Below are 17,745 nucleotides of genomic sequence, written 5' to 3'. Positions count from 1 at the left end.
GATTTTTCCTGTTATTTCTTTCACAAGCTAGGATTGACCATGCAAAACAAGCCATGTTGGTTTTATTTTCGACATTAATACAAGCCTTCTTATGAGCTATATCCTTATGAACCTTGATATAACTTCACCTCCCACCCCCTTCCTCATTTACTAGATCATAGACATGAGTATGGATGTCAAGGTGTAGTATTCGGCTGAGTGCTTTAACCGAGGCTCTAATTTCCTTCTCGGAAAACCGGTCCAGTATGGCACTCAAGGTGGACTCACGAAACCATTCGGCAATTCATATGCTGCTCGATATGACGCCACTTTACCCCCAGAGATAGTGAAGATTTGTCTCTTGAATGCCAGGGGTCTGTTTGAGGGATGCGACAGTTTGATCTCGCATTTACTGGAGGGTTACCGTGATCGTTTACAAGCTTGAGGACGTCAGTTTCCTGGACAGGAAGACACGCTTTGAGAAACCCTACAGGCTCTCGGTACCCTCCTGGTGCGTTCTCGATCTTAGTGAACGGGATTCACTCCTCAAAGGCACCCGCAGTCACCGAATACTCTAATTGCGCTATGATGTTACTAATCTGAAGTCATTCACCAAAAGGATGGGGGAGGGAACTGCTACTGGCCACAAGATTACTACTACTATTATAACTCCAAGTGAATGATGATGGTGATGGTGCACATACCTTGCGGTTCAGGCGAGAACGTGGGGGAGGAGATGCATCGTTGCCCAGTGTGTGGAGCCTGGCTGTGGCCGTGACTGAGGAGATGGTTGTTGCCACAGCTTGATCCAGTTGCCAGAGGGAGGATGGCCCATAGACGCCAGAGCGGAGCTGGTGCGGGGGCGGCGGCGGCGGGGGCGGCGGTGCAGCTGCGGCAGTGGCTGCGGCTCCTTGTGCCGCTACGAGGTCTGCCTCACAGTGGAGGAGTGTGTGTGCTACAGAGGTCCGCGTCTTGTTCGTTGTTTCTCCACCGCCACCGGTACGCACACCACGACATACTGTGGGGATGGTCGTTGTCCCACAGACGCGAGTGCTGTAAGAATAACGAAAAAAAGAAAATAAGTACAGCGTTATGGACATATCCCGCTGCTGCTGCAAGGAAAGAAAGAACACAGATTAATAGTAAGCAGAGTTAGTACGTGTACAAATGACTATATCCCTCTGGCTGCTTGACATATTCCTCAGGTCATTGGGAATCACCTCCGGCAGCCCCTCATGGCGATGCAACTCCATCTCCTCTACCCGTTGTGAGATCTCGTCATTCTCGCCCGACCCACCATGGATCCGTCGATCAAGCTCCCCTACAACTCCTTTAACACATTAATCTATCAAAAAAAACATATTTTTTAAAAGTAAGTATGTTTTTTAAGTAAGTACTGTTTTGAAGTTATAAAAAAAGACTTGCTAAAATATCTCAATAATTTTATTTTTGTATGAAAACCTGTACCTTGATCTATGCACTGACACCATTACAGTCTGATTCTTCCTTGTTTACGTTGTGCTCTGAGTGTTTAAGATGCCTCCGACAATCGTGAGTTCCGCCGTGCTAAAAGCCTAAAGGCCTAAAAGCGATCGATATTCATCGTGAGATCTGTGCAGTTTACGGAGAAAACATTATGAGTGATGGAATGGTAAGAAAATGGGTGAGAGCATTTAAAGATGGCCGCACAAATGTGCATGATGAAAAACGGAGTGCGCGTCCTTCGCTCGTTAATGAAAGTTTGGTGCAGGAAGTGGACAATAAGTAGAGAAAACCGACGCTTTATCATTTCTTCCTTGCGGGACGACTTTCCTAATGTTTCTCGTAGTGTTTTGTATGGCATTGTGACCGAGCACTTTAATTACCGAAAATTGTGCTCACGTTTGGTACCGAAAACGTTGAGGGATGTGCACAAAACCAAAAGTTTAGACAGTGCATTGACTTTCCTTGAGCGATACCACAATGACGGTGATGATTTCCTAAGCCAAATTGTTACTAGCGATGAAACATGGGTGGCCTACGTCACACCAGAATCAAAGCAACAGTCCATGGAAGTTGAGCAAGGGCATCGATTTGCTGCAAGACAATGCCCGTCCACATGTGGCGTATCAGACCAAAGATCTCATCACATATTTTCGATGGGGAACTCTAGATCATCCTCCGTAAAGCCCCGATCTTGCGCCCAGTGACTACCATCTGTTCCTGCACTTGAAGAAACACCTGGGCGGTCAGCGTCTTCAAGACGATGACGAAGTCAAAACAGTGGTGATACAGTGGCAGACTTCTATGAGGAGGGTATTCAAAAACTGGTACAACGTCATGAAAAGTGCCTCAATATTGACAAAAATTATGTAGGAAAGTAGATTAAGGTACAGTCTTTCATGTAAAAATAAAATTATTGAGCTATCTTAGCACGTCTTTTTTAAATTTCAAAACGGTACTTACTTAAAAAACACGCCTCGTACCTACAAGAACTACGAGAAACAAACATTCTGCAGAATATACAATACATGGTAGCTGTAATGTGGATCGAATCACAGCCAGTGTGCCTCTCTACCCCTGATCCTCGAAAGAATATGCCTGAGACTCGTTGGGCGCAAAATGACAGCAACATACGAGGGTTTAATGAAAAGTAATACCTCCACCTTCATTAGTTGGGTTTGGATGGGAATATTTTAATAAATAAAACGCAGAAATAATCCTTAGAATGTGATCTTTAATTACCAATATTCACTTCTCCACCTAATCAACAGCCAATTGGATACATTTCTGCCAACGATGAACGAGTTTTCTGAAGCCGTCACGGAAGAAGACACTCTCTTTCCGCAACCACAGTCTCACAGTTCTCTCAACGTCTTCATCAGAAGCATAATGATATCCCCGCAGATCGTCTTTCACTATCAGGAACAGATGGAAGTAGGATGGTGCTAAGTCTGGACTGTAAGGAGGATGCCGTACGGTGGTGAGATTCAGTCTCTGAAGTTCTTCTGTGGTGGCACATGAAGTGCGTCGTTTGGAATTGTCATGCTGTAGGAAAACATTTTCCTTTTCCTTTCGGACCCTTGTTAGCCGTCTTTTCAGAGTTCGCAGCGTTGTGATGTAACGCTCTGAATTTATTGTTGTTCCACGATCAAGGAAATCAATATGGATAACACCATCTGCGTCCCAGAACACTGTGGCCATGATATTTTCAGCTGAGGCCTGTGTCTTGATTTTCTTTTTCTGGGGCGAGTCTTTGTGTCGATATTCCATGGACTGGCGTTTCGTCTCCGGGTCGTAATGGTGTACCCACCTTTCGTCTCCTGTCACAACTGAATGGAGAAAGGCGTCACCTTCATTCTCCTAATGCGGGAGGAGTTCCTAGCAAATTTCAAGTCTCTGCGCTTTCATTTCAGGAGTCAGCATCGTGCACAGATCTTCCGATAGCCAAGCAAAGCAATAATGTGACCCACACGTCCTAGTGACTAGCTGATTGTGCTTGCAATTTCTCTCTGAGTGACACAACGCTCGTCCTGAACCAATCTATGAACATTTTCCTTGTGAAACTTAGTGGTTGCTGCCACGGGACGTCCAACTCTTTGTTTGTCACGCAGGTCAGATGTTCACGCCTCAACATCTTTAAACCTACTAGCCCATCGACGCATAGTACTCACATCAACACAGTCACCACAAACCGCTTTCATTCTCTGATAAATCTCCTTTGGGGTGACACCTTCTGCTGCAAGAATTCGATGACTCATGTGGTTTAAATCGCATTGACCGACCGTCTGCGCAGGGTTCCATACTTTACACTGTAACAACACAACCGTTAAATGGTAAGGCTTCCCGCCAACTGGAGTTGAAGAGAAGGGGCTGCGGAACAAGCCAGTATCCACCACATACCAATGCTGCCAACTGTTGAAGAGTTATGAAGGTTGAGGCATTACTTTTCAGTCAACCCTCGTATTATGTGTACGAAGGACACGATAGCTGACATGTGGATGGCTTGACAACCTCTGTCCCTCCCTTCTCCTGTTACTCGAATCATCTACAAAACTAACGAATTTGCCTCAGACTCATTATTTACAAAATAACAACAAATTACAGGTATACAGAGCCATGATGAAATTTAAGAAAGAAATTTTTTCAGCGAATATCTCTCAAACTTGTTCGACAGCAAGATATTAAGTATACCCAATACTACAATGATGAAAAATACTTATACTTACGACGCTGCTAATACTGTGTCTCACCCTCCATTGCAACGAGTATTTCATGAATGAGAAAAACACATGTATTCAATGCTACGAAATTCTTATTGAAAGAACTGTGGGGAAAAAGTTACAATTACCAATTGAAATAAGTGCTTATCTGATAATTCTCCTTGTCTAAGCATTTGCCGCAGGCACCGTTACTGTTGCTGGCTGAATGTTTCATCTTGTCATGTAAACGATCAGCGCACAAAGAAAAAAAGAAAAAAAATCGAAGACTGTAAGACTGGGAACGCCAATAAGCACACAGACAACCTGACGAAGCCATGGATGATCGCACAATGACGACGAAAGTGAATAGGGGCGGGGCTTGGTGAAGGGTTACTGATTCAGCATTAGCTAACAGGAATAGATTATTCTGAGGAGGGATGCAAACCTTGGTCTGCATGTTTGGACATGTTGGTTCGTGCAGGTGTTCACATTGTCAAGTGACCACTTGAGTGTGTGTGTGAGAGAGAGAGAGAGAGAGAGAGAGAGAGAGAGAGAGAGAGAGAGGTGGGGATGGGGAGAAGGAGAAAGGAGAAAGAGAGAGAGAGAGAGAGAGAAAGAGAGAGAGAGAGAGAGGGGGGGGGGGGAGAAGCAGAGAGAGAGGGGAGGGGGGAGAAGAAGAGAGAGCGAGAGACAGGAAGTGAGTATGGAATTTTCCAGTCAAAGGAATTCTGCCACCAGATGCTTTGTTCGGGACTGCAAGAATAAATGGAGGTCCCTCTGTCGAGTAGGCACGTAGGTCCTCTCAGACCAGTATACGGCGAGCTCAGCTTCCTGCGGCGGTCTGTTCGGCCTCCTGCAGTCGTATCTCTGCAGATAGTGCAACCTCGCATTTGGTGTGGTGGATCCTAAGTCCATCCGATTGCATCAGCATTATTTGCTGAAAAGTACTCCCCCTATTCTTGTCCATTATCACCTCCTTTCATTCCTCATGTAGGACGCTATGGACACAGTCCACAGCTGTATGCTTACAGGTAACACACATACTAAACTCCCTCCGTTCAGTACCAACATCCCTTAAATTGGACATATTTCCTACCAAAAATAAAGACAGCATTTTCCTCTCCAGCCTTTCCCCCACCAATTCACAAGGGGGGAGGGGGGGGGGGAGGGAGGAGTCCCGTCTCCCGCAAACTGATTAAATAAATTGCAAACTGAATTTTATAAACAAGCCATATGCCATTATGTCCTTTGAAATGTAATTGACATTGATTTGAATTGGGATTAGAGGAGGAGAAGTGGGGGTGGGGATGGGGGAATTGGGGGAGGGGTGGGAAGAGCTGGGAGGATTTTCCAGGAGGGGGAAAGTGGCTCGGAACTGAACTGGGAGGGCATTACGAAAGGAAGTGCCCCAGGATCAGCATACCTATTCTGAGAGGAGTGAGGGAGGAGAATGGGGAGGGATGGGAGTTTCTCAGAAGGAGTGATTATCCCCATGGGTCATAAATCAATTAGCATAACAATATGTGGAGAGGAGGGGGATAATTTGCCCCTGAATGTATGCTTGTCTCCGAATGCACGCAATATGCACAAGCAAAATGTGACAGGATTCCATTTGCCCCAGCACTCTCACGTTCGACCAGTAACTCGAGAATTAAATTAATATGTGAAAGCTGCCATCGCCTTAGGAGACACTGTCTTGATCATTTAGATAGTTCTTTCTGTTCATTTTCGAAAGTGCGAAAATTTCGCACGAGTCCCTTCGTGATCACATATTCAGGACGTAAGAGACGATCTTTCATAACGCTAAGAGACAAAATCTCGGTATAAAACGACCAAAAACATAACGAGGACAACAAAATATTGCCAAATTCTTGATGTGTACTTCTTTAGGCAATAAAGCTCTGCGTAAGAAAGCGTTGATCGTATAGGACTAAAATACGAAAAACCACAATTAAAGTTACGCGATCGTCATTTAATTATCAGACCTGATTCAACTTCCTGCACCAAAGTACGAGCCTATGTAACAACGTGCTCGGCAAAAGGTAGGTTATAACACTGGAAAAAACTACTCCACTTGAATAGGTCACGAAGGCCCAACGGTACCGACCGGCCGCTGTGTCATCCTCAGCCCACAGGCGTCACTGTATGGGGGTGTGGAGGGGCATGTGGTCAGCATACCACTCTCCAAGCCGTATGTCTGTTTTCGAGACCGGAGCCGCTAGTTTCCAGTCAAGTAGCTCCTCAGTTTGCCTTATAAAGGCTGACAAGGGCTGAGTGCCAACAGCGCTTGGCGGACTGCATGGTCACCCATGCAAGTGCTAGCCCAGCCCGACAGCGCTTAACTTCGGTGATCTGACGGGAATCAGTTTAAAGTTATAAAACTGAAATAAAAAAAAAGCATCATTTGAAAATATAATTAGTGTGGTGATCGATGGTGGACGGCCTGAGCCCAGAAGCGACCTTGAAAGTGAAAAGTGGCTTCAGTAAAATGTGCACATTGTTTTGTTCCACTTTGACAATTTGACTTACATTCCACATCTGTACTTTAAAGACTGAATAGCCGTACAACATAATCAGGCCACTGAAAAAAGATTGTTCAAGTAGAGTAATTATTTTAAGCAGAGTGATATACAGCAAAAAGTCATGACACTGAAATACACTAGTGGCCATTAAAATTGCTAGCCCAAGAAGAAATGTAGATGATAAACGGGTATTCATTGGACAAATATATTATACTAGAACTGACATGTGATTACATTTTCACGCAATTTGGGTGCATAGATCCTGCGAAATCAGTACCTAGAACAAACACCTCTGGCCGTAATAACGGCCTTGATACGCCTGGGCATTGAGTCGAACAGAGCTTGGGTGACGTGTACAGGTACAGCTGCCCATGCAGCTTCAACACGATACCACAGTTCATCAAGAGTAGTGACTGGCGTATTGTGACGAGCCAGTTGCTCGGTCACCATTGACAGACGTTTTCAGTTGGTGAGAGATCTGGAGAATGTGCTGGCCAGGGCAGCAGTCGAACATTTTCTGTATCCAGAAAGGCCCGTACAGGACCTGCAACATACGGTCGTGCATTATCCTGCTGAATTGTAGGGTTTCGCAGGGATCGAATGAAGGGTAGAGCCACGGGCCGTAACACATCTGAAATGTAACGTCCACTGTTGAAAGTGCCGTCAGTGCGAACAAGTGGTGACCGAGACGCGTAACCAATGGTACCCCATACCATCACGCTGGGTGATACGCCAGTATGGCTTGACGAATACACGCTTCCAACGTGGGTTCACCGCGATGTCGCCAAACACGGAAGCGACCATCATGATGCTGTAAACAGAACCTGGATCATCCGAAAAAATGACGTTTTGCCATTCGTGCACCCCGGTTCGTCGTTGAGTACACCATCGCAGGCACTCCTGTCTGTGATGCAGCGTCAAGGGTGTCCGAGCTGATAGTCCATGCTGCTGCAAACGTCGTCGAACTATTCGTACAGATGGTTTTTCGTCTTGCAAACGTCCCCATCTGTTGACTCAGGGATCGAGACGTGGCTGCACGATCCGTTACAGCCATGCGCATAAGATGCCTGTCATCTCGACTGCTAGTGATACGAGGCCGTTGGGATCCAGCACGGCGTTCGTATTACCCTCCTGAACCCACCGATTCTATATTCTGCTAACAGTCGTTGGTCTCGACCAACGCGAGCAGCAATGTCGCGATACGATAAACCGCAATCGTGATAGGCTACAATCCGACCTTTATCAAAGTCGGAAACGTGATGGTACGCATTTCTCCCCCTTACACGAGGTATCACAACAACGTTTCACCAGGAAACGCCGGTCAACTACTGTTTGTGTCTGAGAATTCGGTTGGAAACTTTCTTCATGCCGGCGCCAACCTTGTGTGAATGTCCTGAAAAGCTAATCATTTGCATATCACAGCATCTTCTTCCTGTCGATTAAATTTCGCGCCTGTAGCGCGTCATTTTCGTGTTGTAGCAATTTTAATGGCTAGTAGTGTATGTTGTTTTTCTTTTTTTTGTTTGTCGTGATATATCGATATTTTGCGCGCCTCGTTAGCTGAGTGGTAACGTGTTTGTCTCCCGTGCAGCGAGCCCGCGTTCGATTCCCGCCCGTGAGTTGGTTATTGTGCTGTCATCATCTTCTCATCATCACCGACGCTTAAGTCACCCAGTAGGGCGTCAGCTTACAGGACGGGGCCCCCTTGCCAAGAACGCCGCATTATCATTTCAGTTCATCGATATTTTGTTTCTTCATGTATCCAAAATTCTGCTCTTAGACCTTTAGTAGATGATCATTCAAACATCTCTCGTAGTAAGCCACTGAATTATACACTCGAATACCCCATACAATGTTTTTGCTGTGAGCGATTTATATTCTAAGCACATTTTTGAGCTGTTCTGAAGTTCAGATCACGCACTTCACTTGTCGGTGGCAAAGGCTTCAGCGACAGTTATATAAAAGTTTTATCGAAGCTGCTACCCAAAACATATTCATGTCCTGTGGTGTGAACTTGTGATTCAATGTATCGTCTCAGTAGAGGCAGAAGATGTCGGCTACCACCCAGCATCGCAAGAGACCTGTATAGACGTAACGCAGAGAGTTTTTCAGTCGGAAATACGTGCTGCATCTGGTTGGTGAGCTAAACAGTTTACGTTCCGGATTAAACTTCGCGTCGTGTGTGTGTTACGCCTCACAGGCGGCGAGCAAACATCGCTACAGTACAGATGCAAGCAGTCCTCGTCGAAGAACTCCGGAAACTTGCCTCATATCGCGGTGTAATTGCTTTCTAGGGTAAAACCGGCGTTACGTCGTTTCGGAGCGGCGGCTAAAACTGCCGCAGGCCGGGAACCGATGGCGCCGCCTAATTCCCGCGTGTTCCTTTGAAGTGCGCCTACCTCGGTACACTGAAAACTGCGCAGCAATCCAATAAGGGAGGATTTTCCGGAGCGGGAGTCACGCAGCGCGGGCAAGTCCAGCGTGCCTACGCGGTTGGGCCTCAGAACCAATTAAGTGGGAGATCTGCCGGCTGTCACGGCGGAAACGACGTCTCAGGTGGGCGGCTGCGAGTCGCCTCCGCGGTTTACGGTTAATCTGACCACCACTTTACCCGCAGGCTGTATCGCTGCCGCTGTAGACTTACTGTAGTGCTGCGTCCCGCTACACAAGAAAGATATGTCGAGGATGTAACAAGTTTATTGTACAAAAACGTCTGCCTCGGTTTTATGGCAACAAAGGCCAAGAACACAATAACAAGGGTAATACAATATGTACAAATGTATTGTGACAGCGGCTACTGCGGATCACAATACCGTCAGACTCGCACTAAGCGCCGGAGACTAAATTATCAGCGAAAACACTGGCGGAATGCTCCGTCTGGAACTAAACACTGGCTGGCGCGACATTGGGAATGGGCACTTGCTGGACGCTAAGTTTGCCAATGATCGCTGCCTACGTGCTAAGTTCGTGGCCTTTCCGAAGTAGACGACTGTTCTCGGTTAGGTTCGATCAGACAGCACTTGATCGAGTTTGAGTTTGAGCCGAAAGCCGGGATGCTCTATTCAGAATAACGTTACTAATGACGCTATGCTGCTGCAGAAAGGGACGTTTTTGAATATCAGGAGGAGTGAGAGTCCCGACGAAGAAACGACGATGAATTCTGACAGGGGCTTTCGACCCTAACGATGGGCTTGGAGAGCAGTCCTGTGCGATAGAGTGAGCAGCACCCGGTGTCCTGTCTATGAGAGGTTCTCGAAACGTGACTGATTCGTGCTGGCATGGCACCGTCTTATACAGCTGCCTGCGGTGGAATACTGTTGGTGCGTGGACGCGAGTAGGTTCCTCGCTGGGGGCGCCTTCTGCAGGCGCCCGATTCGCCTTCTGTCGACCCGCCTCGACGTCGTCGCGTCGTACTTGCAATGCTGAGATGTGCAGGGGCTGGGTGGCAACCCGCGTGATGGAGTTGCCCGAATGGTTGCCTACCTATTAGGCAAGAGCCTCCGGCACTGCACCTATCCTAGCGGGCATGGCGCATAGGAAGCTGCTGTGTGCATACAGCACTTACTAGAGCTGGATTCTGTGATGGCGTCGGTTTCACACCTATAGCTGGTGCAGAATGGTCTAGACACTTTAAAATGATGGTAAAAAGTGTTTGCACTGAGGCAAGGAGGTCTGCCTTGAGCAAAAAACGATTTTTTTATCTTCCCTTTTATTTCCCAGACATATTTAGCTGAAGTTTTAGCGTCATCATTGGGCCTTTATTGTCTTTCTATTAAACAAAAACTGCTCATTACTACTTGTGCACATACAAATTTGCGTTTCTAAGACATTATTTACAAATTTGAAAAGCAAGCAAAGTTTTTTGTATGATGTGGTTTTACTGGATTTTTATGTTTTCTTTCGTAGTTTTTCATCTGGAATGTTGATCAGATATTTGCTTCCAAATTTTCGAAATTTTACGACTGGGGATGGCATTAGCTAATTCTGTGTGGAAGATTGTGTGTGTGCGTGTGTGTGTTTGTACTTGCAACATGTTTCACTTATTTTTTCTGGTTTTTCCATTATCTTCATTGTTGTGTTAAGCAAAACCATAACATTCCCAGTCGAAAAATTCGAAGTAAGTAACTGTTCTGTATTAAATTCTATATGGTTGCAGACGAAAAACTGCGAGAGAAAACAAGTTCAATAAAAAATTAAAAAATCCAGGAAAACCATAGCATGTGTTAGTAAAATATATATACGAAAACTTTGTTCGTTTTACATATTTGTAAATACTGTCTTAAAAACACAAATTTGTGTGTCTGCAAGTAGTTATGAGCATTTTTTCTGTTTAATAGAAAGATAACAAAAGCCCACTGATGATGCTGAAACGTCAGTGAAACATGTCTTGGCATAAAAGTAAGTATCTCTTGCTCAAAGTGGGCCTTCTCCAAAAACAAATCTATTTGTAAGTAGACACTGACAGAAGAGCTTCGACCTCAAAAAGGTTTTAAATGTTTATATGTGTGGAATCAGGAACGCAAGAAGTTTTTTGTTTCTTGTTCACAAATGGACAGTGTGTGAATCGTTAGTCATATGGCACAGGTCTAATCTGTAGTCGAAACTGGGGTCACACTCGCCCCGAAGTGTCCGCGTGAATGTCAGTGACAGCTGGCCTGTTATATCTTTGTATTTCAGCGATGTTATGGGGAAACAGATGAGAAAACAAAACAGTGTTCTTGATGCAGCCACACACGGTGTCAGCTCAGGCGAAAGGGCAGCCAAGCCAGCAACTGCAGACTGCTGACTGTTGCACGATCGATCCATCGTCATAATAGCACAGTACCAAAGAACTCACGAACAGGTTCGAATCCTGCCTCAGGCGTGGATGTGTGTGATGTCCTTAGGTTAGTTAGGTATAATTAGTTCTAAGTTCTTGGCGACTGATGACCACAGAAGTTAAGTCGCATAGTGATAAGAGCCATTTGAACCATTTTTGAACTCACAAACATCGTCGTGGAAGCGTGGTGTACCACCATTCTGTTGAAAAATGAAAGTGTCGCTGTGACGCGAGCCACAGCTGAAGAATGTCCAGGTAAGAATCTTCACTGATCATCACCTCTGCAAAGAACTTTTTGCCTTGACAAAGCAGAAAATACCCCAACCTTTGGGGATCGACGGCCATGTTCGACAGCAGTGTGGGGATTTGCAGTTCCCCCCGCCCGCAGGTTGTGAGGATTTACTGTACTGTTCAGGTGAAATGTAGCATCATCGCTGAAAATCAGCATGTGGGTGAAAACGTCGTCTTCCATTATGTGCCGCATACAGGTGCAAAACTTTTACGTAAACGTTTGTCGCCATGTATAATAGCTTGGAGCAACTGAGACTGACATGGTTTCATTTTCAGACTTTTATTATCACTCTCCGTATACTTGGTTATGTAATTCCTATCTCGCAATTGGATGAGACGCTGATTTTTAAGCCTCCTACGGAGCTGACAAGGGGAGGCTGTGACATGAGATTCACCGATTTTGATCACGTTTTGCGAGGACGTTCCATATTGTAAGTAAAGAGGGATGTCTTTCAGCTTTTTACGAGCCACTCCTTACTTTTTAAAATAATCGAGTCAAACTTGGTGACAGAAAATCGTTTTTTAAATGCTACACAACTAAATATCGTCTAAAAACAAACTTTTTTATTAATCTTATTTTGGGTTTACGATGTTCTAGTAGCCGTTTTGGTGTTTTCATTCCGTAGCTTGGGCACCCGCCATTCTTCATGTCGAGAAGAATCTTTTCGACGCTCGGGCAGTCAAGGTGCTAGCCTACGGAACCGCTGGTCTGTGTTCCATTTTTGGCCGTGTCTGTTGTTTTCAATCCATGTTTTTTTCAGTGTATCTGGTGACATTGTGATAAACGGAATAATATTCTTTCTTTCCTTTCTTCAAAAGTAAAAACATCGGGAGATGTGATTAACAATCAAATAAGTGTATGTCTACGATGGGACTTTGTAGATGATGATGCTCAACCGACCTAAACCGTGAAAGTGATACCACAGAAACGTACCTCTTTTTGTCAACTGTGTGAGGTTTACTTCTTCCGGCAGGGAAGGAATTTGATTGCACGACTTCAGAATCACGCCGCATCACAAGAAGAGCAGAGAATTACAAGAGAGGGCGGGTGCTGTCAAAATTCATGCTTTGGTCCATGACCAGTTCTCCGTACCTGCCTTTAAAAATATGCTTTTATATGTTTGCACCCATCCAAATTGATATCTGACAGATCCGTTTTTAGCAATGTGAATCGGATATGTTTTCCACGAACAGTGTACCGGAAAACCTGTCAGTGCGGCGAGATTTAGTTCGTGTGTTGCATGTGGCGCGATAAATACTTGTGTTTTGCCTGTTTCTATCATAACGCTCACGAATAGAAGATGCGTTACGATTATGCAACAATATACTTTAGCCGTATTCTCGTACTATATATCACGATAAAAGTAACTGTCAGTATATTATTTACACTTGTCTGATAATTAATCACAGCTCCCAATGTTTTACTTAAAAAAAAAAGGAAAGACAGATACAGCGATTAGCACAGTATCATCAGACACACCAAAAAAAATATCGAACAAAAAAAAAAAGCCTCGACCAAGAATCAAACACGTCTAACATTCTGCGTGGTGTCTGTTTGTTCTATATCGTGTCTCCCTACCACTTCTGCGCAACGACGCTCTGAGCGTGTTTTTTAGGGAATTGTCTAGTTTGAACCTAGGACCTGTTGCTGGCAAGGAGACGCCAGACCACACATGACATGTAGAATTCAGGAGTTCAGTGAGACTAGCGATGATATAACCAAATACTTAATGATTTCAGCGTCAGCTCCACTGCACTCCCTGTAAAAGAATCTTAATACTAACTAAATTTAGTGGAAGGGGTTCAAGGCTTTCCTATTTTTAGTTAGCTGGTAAAATAACGTCGAAAAAGCAGTTAAGTTTACCATTGGAAATTTTATTCTACTCACAAAACATTGTTTATAAATTGCACTATTGATAAAAGGAAATGTTTTAATACAGGATGGTAAAAACCAACTGCGTTCAACAAAAATGTGAACGAATATTCCCAAGTTCTACAATGGATCGAAGGATGACCTATGCCATATCACATCTATAATCTAGGTTTAAATTAAGTTTCTTAAACGAGAAAACTATCAAAATGGTCTACAGTGACCCTCAATTACCTTTAATTACTTATCTAGCTTGTCGTAAATTACAGTGGCTGATGTGCCTTCTCAATAACTATATAACAGAAAAATCATCGCGTTTCAGATTTTTACTTCAAGTGGCAAATGTGAACACCATGAGCTTTAATTGACGATCGACACTAGTATTACGCAAAAAGGGGGTGTAACAGATGAGACTTCTGCAGTTCTGAGTGAAGCTTTACGCGCTGTTATGCGGCATCGTGTGCGTTCATTACCTTGTCGGTGTTCGTCAGGGGGCGGCAGGCAGCACAGCGCCGCTCACCTCGCCATCTCGGAAGCAACTCTTTCCTAACTTCTCCTTACTACAATTTACCGAAGTTAGTTTAAAAAAAACTATCTGGCTGTGTTTTCATCTGACCAATCAGGGTCTCAATGTTAACCTTAACTCCGCCTACAAAAATTCTGTCTATTTAATGAGAAACGTTATACTTTTCGTGGTGGGGCAATGTTTTTAAAGTTTGCAACGTAACAGAGACGCGAAAAAGTCTCACGCTAAAACTTGCAGGTGGCGTGGTCCTTTTAGTGTTATCCTAAGATCTATACTGTTCTTCTGGAGGGCTCTATCTCTTAACATGGGCTGGGGGGTGGTCCTGACGTAACAGAGACGCGAAAAAGTGTCACGCTAAAACTTGCGGCTGGGGTGGTCCTAGCGGTTAGCTGGCGACGTGAGTGTCCGTCCCTTATCATAGGGCCTTCCAGCTTAACACGGTTCTGCTCTCGGCTTCTGTTCTTGTTTCTCCCCTCGGAACTGTGTCTGTCTCGCGGTGGGAAGGTATGACATGCATTTAGGCATTCTTGTGTTAGTCTGTGGTATTCCATTTGCTCACTCGTTACTCGTATTACTTTGGTTAATTTAATGTCACGATTTATTCGGAGCTATGTGGAATACTACTGGATTTGCTTATCATGTTAGTGTTTTCATGGAAGGTGTTGGATTTGCCTGACACCTTACACACAGACCAGCTGTTTGGCAGTCTAGGGCACTGACCGCACGACTGTCGATCTCTCTCTGTTGGAAACGTAGAAAGACAGGCTCCTAAGTTACAGCATGTAAAACACAAGATCGTTAATAGCTCGAACATTTTAACTTTGGACCGAAAATGATATTAATAAAAATATTTACTTTTAAACACTCTCTCGATGTATAGCATGTATAGCAAAGAGGATTTTTCGTCATCAATTTTGATCTCGAGTTTTTAAATAACTACGGTGTCTAGGAAAAAGATGAAACGCGTGTGTCTTTATTTTCAGTACACAAAGTCTTTGCAAAACTTGATCAAAATCGGTGATACGCATGTCAGACCCTTCCGTTGTGAGTGCTTCGCGTGTTAGAAGTGGCCACCTAAGTTGTTTATGCGCTGATTTTCGTATTCGATACTCTAGTCAGGGATTACTGACGTATTCGTTATTGATCTTATTGACATAATCTGTTGCAGAGCCGCTAGCTTTGGCTCAGGAGTTCTACTTGTCAGTAGCCTTCAGTTGTTTGATGGTGTCTCTAAAGTGCAGTGGCTGCACGCACCCCCCCCCCCTCCCCACCTGCACCGCCGCTCCATTACCGCTGTCCTGTCCCCTAATGCGCTGCCTGTCCAGCTGAGGGACAAACTACTTTATTCCCCCTTCGTAGAGGGGGTCCCTCGCAGTTGTAGTGCTCACTGGGGGCATGATGGTGGAACTGGAAATTTTTATAAAAAACGAACAAGGATTAATTTTAAAAGATGCAAGTAATTTTATTGTTTCTGAAAATATTTCCCTTTAACATCAACATACTTTTGCGTTCAGTGAAATAAGTTCTTAAAGCAATGATGACACTCAGCCGGAGACACTTTAGAAAACAGGTATTCATAATATTCCACTGACTCTTCTGATTACAGAAAAGTTATTCCACGCATTTCATCAATAAAACACGTGTGGGAGCTCTTCGGGCGTCCACTCCTTCCCAGTGTCAATATCTGGGCTGCCAAGGACCAGCTACAACTATTGTGGGCTCTACCTTTCCTCAGATCTGGATACAATGGTTTTGTGACACCCAGTCGAATTGATGTATGCATCCGTGTCAGATGGATGCAACGTCATACTGGTAAGTGGACTTATACTGCCAAGTTCTTTGTAATTTTGACTCGGTTTTTTAATCACTGAAATAACACTACACATTCTCTCGGCCCGTGAAGTTTCATTTCGTTTCCTCCTCCTTTTCTGGGCGGTTTACTTTTTTTGTCGTGTGCTATAGTTCAGACAATAAGAAAACAGAAAGTTCTTAAATGTAGTGCAACGAAAGATTGATGAAGATTAGATATGTAGTCGTAAAAGTTAACAGTCAGTTGATAGGACACATACCGAAGCACCGATGATTAGTCAGTTTGATAATAGAGGGAGGGTAGTAGTGGTGGCGGAAAATTGCAGTTGGGGGGGGGGGGGGACACACACCAATACTTGACTACAATATGCAATTTCCAAAGGATGTTTGCACAGGATGGAGCAGCCTGGAGAGCTGCATCAAAGCAGTCTTTGGACTGAGGACCACAAGAACTTCAATGTTATGAAACCTCATGTTACGGATATTTGATGGTGTCAGATACGGTGATATGAACTACATTTCTGTAAGTCAATTAAATAAGCTTCGAAGCAGAAGCAGTCGAAGCTAGAAGGGTTGCTTCTATGAAATGAAGTGATTCTCATTAATCCATTTGCGTCACTGTATTTCCTAAAGCTCTCCAGACCTGAGAAACACGGTTTATGTTAATCTGCACACATCTTTATTTCAGTTTCTGATAAAATGGGTTTCCGTATTTTTCTTCTGTCTTCCCATCCTGTCCATACATCAGAAAAGACCTAAACGTAGAAGCCTTTTGTTTTGTATTGTCTCCGTCACGCTTTTGTGTAGCTACTTTACCACTCTAATCCCTTTGTTGTGTTCACAGCTAAGCTTTAATGTTGGCTCATTGTATTTTGGGGCCACATGCGATTCGGGTCGTTTATTTTCCGCAGTTTGTTTGCCGGCGCCATTGCATTTCCGCAGTCAGTACCCACCCGTTGCATTTCGCGGTTTGCATGACCTGCACAATTGCGGTACAGAGACAACCGGCCAATTCGGTGTTTTTTGTAGGTCAGTCTCTGTGGGGAAAGAAAATAAAAGAGTGTTATCTGTCGTCTGATTTAGAATCAGGGTGGTAGCGGCATACCGTTGCTAGATGCATCGAACAAGAAAGTTGGCCATTAAACTGCATTAAAATGCTGAACGTTAATCTTAGTAAGAGGTAAGTAGCCTTGCTTTAAAACGTTTGAGTGTGCCGTTGTCGTAAGGACGCTGTCATTCGGTGGAAATCACCAATAAACACATGTAGCCGCCCAGCTCTGTAGCTTTCTATAAACGATTGGCTCTTGCGATGACGAATGTGGAAAAAGAATAGATCGTTCGAGAATATTCCAAAAATATAATGCGAGCAGGGAAAAATCATTAATTAAAATCGATGGAACTTCTGTTGGAATCTTTCGTGAAATGACTTATTACATATCTAGGGGATATTGTCTTTCTAGAAAATTCCATATTTGATAGCCATCAAATTACCAGGCGTGTTTTTTAAGTAAGGTCCGTTTTGTTGTAGACACCAGTAGTTCGCGCGCTACCGCAACTTGTACGTGCGTCGTGTACCGGCATGCCTGGGGAAAAACTGTGCTCAGTTTCACCTCTGTAGCTAACCTGTACGGTTCTGTTCCGTGCTTTCAAAATGTTTAAGACTATCAACTCTCCTGCCGCGTGTGAGGTTCGCTCAGTGATACGGATTTTGTCGGCAAGGAACCTGTCTGCTACGGAAATTCATCGAC

This window comes from Schistocerca serialis, chromosome 4 (assembly GCF_023864345.2).
Source record: "Schistocerca serialis cubense isolate TAMUIC-IGC-003099 chromosome 4, iqSchSeri2.2, whole genome shotgun sequence".
NCBI classification, from domain to species: Eukaryota; Metazoa; Arthropoda; class Insecta; order Orthoptera; family Acrididae; genus Schistocerca; species Schistocerca serialis.
This window is presented reverse-complemented; position numbering follows the sequence as displayed.